This window comes from Pristis pectinata, chromosome 2, assembly GCF_009764475.1.
Source record: "Pristis pectinata isolate sPriPec2 chromosome 2, sPriPec2.1.pri, whole genome shotgun sequence".
In the NCBI taxonomy this organism is placed as follows: domain Eukaryota; kingdom Metazoa; phylum Chordata; class Chondrichthyes; order Rhinopristiformes; family Pristidae; genus Pristis; species Pristis pectinata.
In genome coordinates, this window is record NC_067406.1 from 70,579,027 (window position 1) to 70,590,533 (window position 11,507).

Here is an 11,507-nt window from a genome sequence, read left to right on the forward strand (position 1 = left end):
AGCTCCTTGGCCTCAATTATCCAGTGTTTGCCATCTTTCTGCATGTTTTATTTATCATGCTGTCTCCTCTAGCACGAAAAAGGCAAACCGAAGTAGTGCTTGATCGGCCACTTGGATTGTCAGTTAATTTTGTGCCAATTTTGTGAAAAGTATGGTTTTCTTTCTTTTGGTTAGTAAGTTTTGTTTGATAAACTTCTAAAGTGAATTCATGCACATTTGTTTGCTGCAGTCTGATAACTTGCATCAGATTCTTTCCTAGGCTTGGTGAAGTAAGCAAAAATGAATGTGAAATACCTATCAATTGCTGATTAGTATAAGTCATGTATGTGTATGTTTCTGTTATTTTTAACAATAGATGGACTATTTATGGAAATGTAATAGTATAAACTTCAATGTTATGATAGCCATTCAAAAAAATTATCAGAGTTTTAGTCAACTGGATTATCTGCATGATCTCTGAACCATGTGGCAGCATCCTCAGTGCCCATATGCAGTTCCAGCAGAGAGTCAGCAGCCTGGCACAGAGTATATGTTGTCCCAGAGCCTCCAGCATTGGAGGTTCGGTACACAAGGCTTACCCTGCCCGGAACCTATTTGGCAAGGCCCATTATCGATGTGGCAGATCAAAGCTACCAATGCAGAGAGCAGGATATTTTGATAAGATGGTGCCATTCATAATGGGTATGCTCAATGGTGGATGCGCAGCAGGTAGATTTAAAGATCGTAGAGTGGTAGGTTCAGATTATCGTGGTACTACTTCACCTGTTAAAGAGTAATGCTCTTGGACTTGAACCAGTAAGAAGATACTACAGATGAATGGCAGATAGAAGGGAGGAGGAGGAGCATTGGTTAGGCTGAGACCCATGGTGAAAGGGTTGGTTAAAGACTTCCACAGAGGTTGCACGTCATCGAATGTTGTAGCACATTTGCATTTGATGCATGATTCCAGATTAGTACGCAGTACCGTACCACAGAGTATGAGATTGCAAGAACTGGTATCCTTGGAGCTGAGGTTCTTACACCCTAAGGTCATCCTGTTAAGGTTGTTAGGAGATTTTTCATGTAATTTTCCACCTGTGTTGATTTCAGTCAGAGGCACGTACTAGTTTAAGATCTCCCTCAACTCATGCCATTCACTCGCCTTCAAAACTATTCATCTTTAGTGTCTCCTCAATTTTTTCCATCCAAGAACTTTACATTGCCATTAGAATAACTTTAATAAGATTCAACAATAATAATAGTTCATTGAGCAGCACAGTAGTACAAGACTGAGCACTACTGCCTCACAGATCCTGACCTTGAGTGCTGTCTGTGGCAAGTTTGTATGTTTCACCCACAACCACATGGGTTTTTAGCAGGTTGCTCCCACATCACGAAGATGTTCTGGTAGTTATTTAGTTGCTGTATGTAAGAACCAAATGAATTAAAGGGGCATTGATGGATGTGTGTGAAAAAGGATAGAGTTGCAGGGTTACATTGAAAATATAGAGAGGAAATAAGACTGTTGGGATTGCTCTTCTAGGGAGTAGGCATGACGAGATGGGCCAAATGGCTTCCTCCTGTGTCATTGTAAGGTCATGGTAAGATTGTTCTTAAGTTCTTAAACATCAGACTAAATTGATTTTTTTTTTGTTTTGTGTTTAAGCGTAGTTCTGTTAAAAAAAAACTTCTCAGCTTTTGAACTATTCTTTATATGTCCAAGGATTCAATAAAAAGAAACTTTGCAGAGTTCACATGCAGCATACATGTGAACTCATGAAATGTACAACTAAAAAAAGTAGCAAATAAATTTCCAACAGATCCTAATTTTCACACTGAAATATGTTTGCATTTCAGAAGTAACTACAATTTTTTGTGAATAAACTCAGATTTAAAGATATAATTGCCTGTATGGTAACACCACAGTAAATAAGCACATCTATATTTAGGGAGAGTAATTGCTTTGTATAATCCTGTCTCAAAGCCTTAAATGAACAGTGAGCTTACAGAGTGAATGTTTTTATGTGAATGAAAACAGCAGCCATTTCGTGCTGTGCATAATGTTTCCATCACTGTTTATCTTCGAGTAATGCCACGGGTTTCTTATTGTTCATTAGACAGAAGGGATCTGGACTAATACCTACCTCGTTTGAAGAATCAAAGCTTGCACGCCTTTTGAAAGTGCCATTTTTCCACAGGTTGTCATCTTATGTTGGTATTCCTGTACACTATCTGGGGAGTGCTACACTGTCAGCGGTGCTGTCTTTCAGATGAACCAAAGCTGTTTCTGCAGTACTATTGAAGATGATTAGAGAGTTAACCCTGGTGTCCTGGTCAGTTATCCTTCAATCAATGCATTTTACTTATTTTATCACCACCACCTTTGGGGACTTATTCTGCCAAATGGAAAACAATTTCTTATGTTACAGTAATGGCTACACTTAGAAATATTGCATTGATTGTAAAGGGCATAGGGCTATTAGTTGTGAAAAGTGACTCAAATTCAAATTTTTCTCCTTTTTATGCACAAATTCAAAATAAAGCTAATCTCTGTGGGATGTTTAATGGAAGCCTGGATTCAATTTCAGATTTTATGTTTAATGTTTAGGTTCTGGGAGCTTCCAAATTTTTCTAAGGCCACAACAAAAGTAGAACAATGACTTAGAATTTATATCAGACTTAACATATGAAATAGAGTTTGCTGTTGGCCATGTTGTTACACATTCCCCATCCAATTGTCAATAGGCAATAAATGCAAAATACTGTAAATGCTGGAAATCTGAAATAAAGGTTGAAAATGTTGGAAATAGCAGATCAAGCAGCATTAATGGAGAGAGAAACTTAAATTTTCAAGTTAATGACCTTTCATCAGGCAAAACATTAGCTGTTTTGCTCTCCACAGATACCTTGGAGCTGCTCAATAAGCAAATGTCCTGTTAGTCATCAGTAGAATCCAGTTTTTGTTGAAAACTATTTAATTCACTATTCTAGATATAAAACATGGCTGTAGCATTTGGTACCAATATATTCTACCATTATATTTCAAATAATTGGTACTGGTATATTATACCATTCAAATAATTCTACATTGCAAAGCTTTGTCAACTTTTCAAGGAGATTTTATGGCAAGTGCTTTTCAAGGGAAGTAGCTGGTTGAATAGTCACAGTGGATTTCGTGGATTTTTGAAATGATTTGGAGTCGGGAACAAAGAAAGCAAAACCCTCAGGTTTCAAAAAAGGAAAGTCTTTATCATCAAACAGTTCTTAAGTACAATTACTAAATAGTTTTTATTTTATTGCCTTTGCTTTTACTCTACCTACAATTCACAAATGTTTCATTAAACTTCATTATTCATTTATAAGGAAGCATTCTGCCCAGGTCTTATAATGACATATTTTGTGGAGGGAACTGAGAAGCCGTTAACGAAATATGGTAGCTTACTTGCAGATTCCTGATGCCCTTCTATTCAGTGGTCATTTCAAGAACAAGCTATAGTGGATCCCTTTTCGGGACATGGATGTGTTTTATGTTATCATTATGTGCATGATCACATTTCACTCGCTGTGACTTCAAGTCCATCAGTCCCACGTGGGTCAATGATATTTATTATCATTGGAAAACTGTAAGCCACTTGGTCAACACCAACATAACACTGATTATTGACTATCCATTTTATTGCAATTTTGCTGGTTTCCTTTTAGCAACAGCTCTGTTAGCTGTGTCACTGTTCTACTTTACTCTTGCACAAAGCTAATTTAATGACTTCATATTTGCTATACAATCTGGTTTTGAGAATTATATTTTTCAGCACTTTCCTGCCCTCTAATAAAACACATTTCTGCTATTTTATAAAATAAAATGAATATCAAGAATCCTAACAATTCTTAATAAAATGATGTTGCTTATAAACAAAAGAATATATTCTTGCCAGTGCTTCCCTTGTCTCAAAGAAAACCATTCTTACTCCCATAATAATATACATTTAAAATATCACGCTTTTTATTCTAATATAAAGAATATTATGCTAATTAAATTACCATAATATTACAGTAATTTTTCATAGAAAAACATTTTAAAAAAATTGAGAGGAAACTGTAGTATTGTAGCTCTGATCTTGCTTAACTATGTCAAGTGAATATCAGTGTAATAATGGAATCACCTTTAATTCTGAGAGTGACTACGTACCTTCCAGTCGGTTTGGAGTGCTGCTTTTCTGTCGTTATCAGGATCTGGAATAATGCTGTGTCTAGATGCACTGTAGCTTCTGAACTGCAAATGTCAATCACTTGGAAGTGGTTCAGTGCTGATTTCAGTAAATCATGACACATTCATTGCTTAGTACTCCCATAAACTTTCTTTCTCAATAGTTGGATTCCATTGAACTAAAATCCTCTCAGTTGGATCATACTGAAGTCACTACCTGTGGTTTATGCACACTTACCTGGGCCAGATTGAGGGTCTTCTGCATTCTTGAGGACAGCAGCATGATACAGGAGGCATGGCGCAGAGGTAATAAAGTGCCCTGGACAGCTTTTGACAGAAGGCAAAGCTGGAAGTGGAGCTCTGCCAGTTGTGAAAGCTAACATTTATAGACATTTGAACTCCATTATAAATGAAGTAAATAATAAATAAAAAATATAAACTATTGCTTCAAATTGATATTAAGGTTAATTGAAAATAAATACTGCAAGAATTTGAACTTTGGACTGAACCCAGAATAGACATGATTAAGCAGGTTCCAGACTTGCACTGGGAATGGATAAGGGGTTGACGTATTTGAAGAACAAAGTTTGTGACTCAAATATGTACTGCTATTAGAAACAAACATTGTCTTTAATTTGACCCTTCCTGATGGAAATGGATCCACAATGTAGATCAAATAAATTCATCAAGAGAATGAGTACAATCATTTAGCAAAGTGATAATCCTTAAAGTAGTCAAAGGCTGTGGCCACGAGTGAAAATGTTGAGCTAAGGTCAGGGTCCACTAATTTTTGTGGATGTGAAAAGGAAGCCAAACCTATTCTAGATTTCATTTTATAGCTTAAGTATTCCCAACCTTTTATCCAGACAGAAATTATTTGTATAGAAATGCAGTAATTTGATCAGTTATGTCATTTAATGGCATTTTAGAATTAACCCAGGATCTAAGTTTGCTGTTCAGTGGCAAAATTTTAGTGATGACAGTTTGGCCAATGTGTGCTATAAATAAGCTAATTGCAATACAAATTAGATTTTTAAAATGGCTGATTAGTTATAATGATACAAATTGTTCACATTTGCTGCATTTATATATTGTGTGAGAAAATAAGAATTTAATTGATCAACAATTGTTTGGCAGTTAATATTATTAACAATGTGGTTCATTTTGTGGATTAATTATGCGACTGGAGGGTTGAATCTGATATTATTTGTTCTCAGTGGTTTAAAACAACACATTGTTAATAATTGAAATAACATGATTAACTACATTATGGTGACTTCTGTGAACACTGAAATTGACATCTCATTTGTCATTTCATAAAATCAGCATCCAATTCCCCCAGTTGTGCAACAATATGAGAAATACCACTGAGTTTAGAATAAATGTAAGGATTATATCAACTGTAGAAGAGAGTGCACAACTTCTCTGACCTTTGTGTGGGAAATCTGATCCTCAATGGAAATCTCATTTTTATTAGGTTAATAACAAATAGATGTTGATAAATGAGATGGATATAGATGGAAAAAGCCAGCTGCATTCATGTAATAGAATGCAAACTGCCCACTCATGTAAGTAATGCTGCTAATGCATTGTTTTAGTGGAACATGGGCAATAGCTGGTTTACTTTAGACATTAAATATTGCAGAGAATTTGGTGTGAATGACACAAATGTAAATTACATGTTGGGAATATTAATGGAAACAACATTTCCTTTATAAAGGCCCATTTAGTAATAATTTGTCAATTTTGCCATGTTTAGTGATGGAAAAGTAGGAGATCGCACATTTTTGCAAATATGTTTTTAGCATACATTTATCCAGAGCAGTTAATTGCTGCAAATCTTGTAAAATAAGTAATTTTGTAACAGCAACAAATGATATAATTATGGTCTAATTTTTGACTCCTTTAACAGCTGATGTACTTTATACTGTTGACATTAAAAAATTAAACATTTGCAATATGAATAATGACATTTGGTTACTTTTAAATATTTTATGTTGCACTTTGATTTTAATTTACCTCCATATCCTGCTTGTATGTAGTATCAAAATTTGCATGGAAAATGACGAAGTGAAATATTCAGGACGCTATTTGTGGAACTGACCTTTGTTATGAGTAAGTAGCTTGCAGGATAAAGGGTTTCTGCCTTTGAAGGTTGAATCTGAATTTTTAATTATGTAATATTTAGCACAATTGTTAACAGCCTTTCCACTGAATCAAATTATAGAAATACAAATTCAAACCCTTGTCTAGGACAGATGCACAATATCCAGTCTGACCCACACTGCTTTTCTTGGGGTCTGTAATGTTTTTGGAGGCAGGTAGGAGTTGCTGCTTTTATCTGACTGTTCAAGTGAAAGATCCCAAGTTTTCCAAGTGTCCTGGTCAGAATTCCTCTCAATTAATTCTGAAATAATTCATCTTTTTTTCAGCATTCATCCAATTAAAATGGCCATTGTATTTGGTATCATACAGAGTTATCCATCAGTTTGAGGTTAAAAGCTTGCTACTCCATTGAGTTGCAGTGCAATTAAGCTGAAATTCAAAGTCTCAGTGCACTAAAAATTACAAAATCCACTTTAATATGAGATCCCATTTTAAAAAAATTATTGGCAACGCTCAAAAAAAAAAACCATGCATACTACCCCACCCTTCACACTGACAAAAAGGAAACTCAAAACTATACCTGCATAAAATATTCAAGACTGGATAGATTGTCATCTTTCTGTCGGATACAATTGTGAAAAATATTTTTATCGGGGGTGAAAGTGTGCAGCAACATAATAAAGTATATCTTTGAAATGAGAATGGTATTTATTTATGGGGGGGCTATTGCAGGCTTATTTACACAAAGCGTATTAATTATTATTCTTGCTATTTTTAAAATTGATAACCTTTATAAAATATAGAGAATAGTATTTATCAGACGGCATTAACATAATAACAACATTCAACAATGTTGAGAGGAATATTTGGGAGATATCTCCAGTTATAATATAATTTCTTACCTCCTACCAGCACAATTCCCAAACTTGTGACAGCTGAAGTGATAGGTTGATGAGATGCAGTCAACTTTTTTGACATGTCCAATAACTATTGTGGTGCAGCCAATACATTGGAGTGAAAACCTGTGTGGATTTTAATTGTTTCGCATGATATGTGGAAATGTGTTTATCAATTCACTTGTAAATATTGAAGCATCACTGCATTTACAAAATATTATTTAAGACTGAAGAATAGATAACTGCAAAGCTCTTTATATTACAATGATGTTTTAATACATTTTATGAATTGTACACTGAATATTGATAAGTGAAACTTAAATGAATAATTTAAAAACAGCTGTGTCAGAAGTAGGAAATGCATTATATTTTTGTAAGTAGCTGTTTTTATTTAACCTTTTCCTTCTTTTCTTTCCTTGTCAAGATGCTAATACATGCTGAACCAATTATCCAGAAACCGGTTGCTACCTTTGTATACAAGAATACTTTATGTATGACCTTATATAGTAAGAATTAACAGATTACTCTTAAATCAGGAAACTGTAACTTAGATTAATTTTATGATCATTTGACATGACCAGTGAAGGATACTGTACATACAATCTCCTGGCTTCAGAGAAATCCAAAAGAATATTCATTCCAGTGAGCGTCTAATAAATTAACACTAATTCCTCAGTACCACATAGCATGAATAAATTCTTCCGTTCCTTATCAAGCTGTAGAGTCAGGAGAACCCCCAAGTACTTCTAATTTCTTTTTAATTTGATAATTTTAGAAATACACACAGGAAGAGATTGTATTTATGCAGTGGCTTAATTTATCTCCCAGAATGTCCTTAAGTGCTTCACATATAATTTTGCTTTTAATTATATTTACTAGGTAATTCTCATGCTTTAATGTATTGCATTTGTAAATAATTATTATGACACTTCTGTTATGGTTTTTGTGATTAAACGCATATGGCAGTGAATCTCCATAAATCCCCAGCTTCACAGGTCTTGTCCTTTGTCAGAAGCAAGAACAGAGAGCACAGCTGGCAGATAAGTGACTGTCTCTTGTGATATGTACAAGATCATTTATACACCTCTGTTCTACTAATGGGGAAAGATAGGTTTTCTTCCTCACCATGTCATGTCGTTCTGTGTAAGTGACCAACCAAACAGAAAAGCAAAGAAACAGCCCCATCCAACAAACCTTGATGGTGAAGCCAGGAATCCTGACTAGAAGGCAAGTCCTTAGTTGTGTTTACGAATAATCAGCTTGGACAAAATACATTTCAAATTCAAGTGGTCTTGGGAATCGCTTGAGGTTTCTTTTTATTCAAATTATTATCCAAGATTTGATTGTGGGTCAACCCTGCAAGATTATCTCATTCACAAACTTTTTGTTTAATTCTTTATATTCAGTAGATTAATTTTACAAATTATTTCAGTCTAGTGGTTAAATATTACGAACTGTGAAAGAATGATGAGTGATCACAAGGTATATGCAATCAATCAAAGAAAAACTAAATTTTAAATGGTATTCCTGAGGATGAAACTAGGCTATAAGCTTGTACCTAAGCAGCTTAGGTCAGAGCCATCATAAGTATGCCATCTGTAGGCTGACATTAAAATTAATTTATGGGCATTAGAACTTGGAAGTAGGGTTTATATTAATTAGAATTATGAGAATGCTTAATGGCTTTGCATTGTCCTTTCACCATTCTTTTGTGGATATCCAACATCTGGACAGATGGAGGCTGATGCAACAAAGGTGGCTAATCAATTGTAGAGAAACAAAGGACTGCAGATGCTGGAATCTGGATAAAAAACACTATGATGCTGGAAGAACTCAGCAGGCTAGAAGAAGGGTCCTGACCCAAAACATTGACTGCCTGCTTTTCTCCACATATGCTTCACGGCTAATCAATTGTGCTTGGCATTGATGTGTGAGAAGAGCCAAATGTGCCAACTGCAGAATTTTCCCTACATCATTTCTCGTACCAGTGAGAGAGTGAAACAAACTCTACTTCCAGGATTGCCTATAGGCCTCGTTCCGGTGACTGTCTGTGGTGACTGCATCCACTCCAAAAATGTTACAAGAGATCAAAAGTGGAATCTGCTCAATCTCTGCTTCTACTTGTAGTGTGTGACCTAGCTGTCATACTAAAGAGTACTTGGGACACAAGCCTGATACTGGGACACCTTTTGTATCACTGTTGGTTTCCTGAACATAGAATCACAGTTTAGCCCAGAATTTCCTACAAACTTGTACCAGTTTTTTTTACAACGATTTGTGTAACTAATTCAAAGGGTCAATTTCCTGAGCATCCATTTAGACTGCATTAAAACAAAACATTGTTATTTTACTGTACTTTAAAAACATTTCTCCAGCATGGTCATGGTCAGCTGCATTTTGGCTTTTCCCTAAATGATCTAGGGCACAACAATGGTAGTCGCCCTTTTTATGGTTTATTTGTCTGGTTAGTATTCAAAGGTGTCTCTTTTGAGGAGAGGCTGATGATGTCAGACTTAAGGGTGAGAGGGCAATACTCAAGGAGTGGGAATTGTTATATGTTCAGGAATCTAGTTTATTAGTAAGTTGGAAGCTCAACAGTTCAGTTGCAATATGGTTGACAGAGCAGGAAGTGAGACTTTCAAATCTGATGAGCTTGGAGATGCAAGGAATAGAAGGGTAGCTGGAAGTTCAGGACTAGGGTTGCGTGCAAGTTTGGTGGTAAAGGAACAGAGAAATGTAGCAGTGACAGCTGAATGATAAAAGGAAAACTTGTATTTATGTAGTGCTCCATGACCAGAGGGTTTTGCAGCTAGCAAAGTCAACTTCATGTATTTTAACTGCTGGTGGAATGCTGGAAATGTAACAGCTGATTATCAGGTAGCAATGTGAAAATGATTGAATAAGCTGTTTCAATGATGTTGGTTGAGGGGATACATATTAATCTCCAGCAGCCGCCAACTTTCTCATCATCTTTAAAGCATCCTTCTGAGAGAGCAAACAGGACCTGAATTTAATGTTTTGCCCAAAAGGTGGCATCCTGGAATGCTGCACTCCCGCAGTATTTCCTTGGAGCATCTAATGGAAGGCACCACAACTTCACCCCCTCAGCACTTCACCCCCTCAGCACTTCCCCAGAGAAGCTGGAAGAAGTTATGCTAACAGTGCTGCACTCCCTCAGCACTTCCTTGGAGCTTCTGAAAAAAGACATCCTGACAGCACTGGAGATGCAGAGAGGGCATCCTGACGGTGCTTTATTCCTTCAGCGTTTCCCTGGAACATCTGAAAGAACTTGCCCTGATGGTGAGGTACTCCTTAAATATATTGCTACAGAATCAGCCAAAACTTTTGGTGCTTAAGTGCTGAATCAGAAGTTGGACCCACAACATTCCAATCTGGTTACTTTTTTTCTTTAATTATTTGTAAAGCAGCTTTATCTTCTTGTCACAATCTTACAAAGATGTGTTTAATTGCAGGCTGCAGCAATATAATTCCCAACATTTAAGAAACTATGTTTATTGTAAAACTCAACCTATATCAATAGTTTTCTATACAATGATTATCTGTAGGAGAAATGTGATAAAAATCATCTGGTGAAATATAATTTCACCTTTGGACATTGTAATTAATCAATAATAGTTATAGGCATTTAATGAGTATCAAGTATTGATCATGTAATTATAACTTTTTAAAAATATAAATAAATTTATTTGACTCCAGTAGCATATTTACTAGGTCAATCCAGCAATTAAAAAGGCATAACAGCTCACAATTTAAAAGCTTAATGTTAGTTAATCTTGACTTAATTTTCTTATTTGAATGGAACCATTGCATTGCTAAATAATCCTGCTTCTCTACTTACTGTGCATGGCTGCCAGGAAGGTAAAATTGATGCATACATTGGCTTTATGTGAACTTAAGTCAACCCATCTTCACTACCAGTGGAATGTGATGTGTCTGGTGGGTCTAGGATTGATTATACAAAGTATAAATTACAACAGTGGCTGAAATTAAATTTGAACTAACAATATTTCTCAAAAAAGGACAAAAGAGCAAGTGCATAAAGCTTTAATGTGACTGAAAGCACATAAAAAAACAATTGGTCATCAAAAGAATTTGATGGAAGTTTCATACAACAGCAGAAGGATATTTTTGCTAGGTCTTTTTTGCCTACTCAGAACCACAGGGTGAATAATCTATTCTATTTATTAATCTTTACACAGCTATAGGAATGCTTCCCTGTTATTAGAAAGGGAATGCTGGCTTTGGCATTGTGAGTATTTATCATTGAAATCAGCAATTTTCCTGTATTTTTTAAGGTTTAT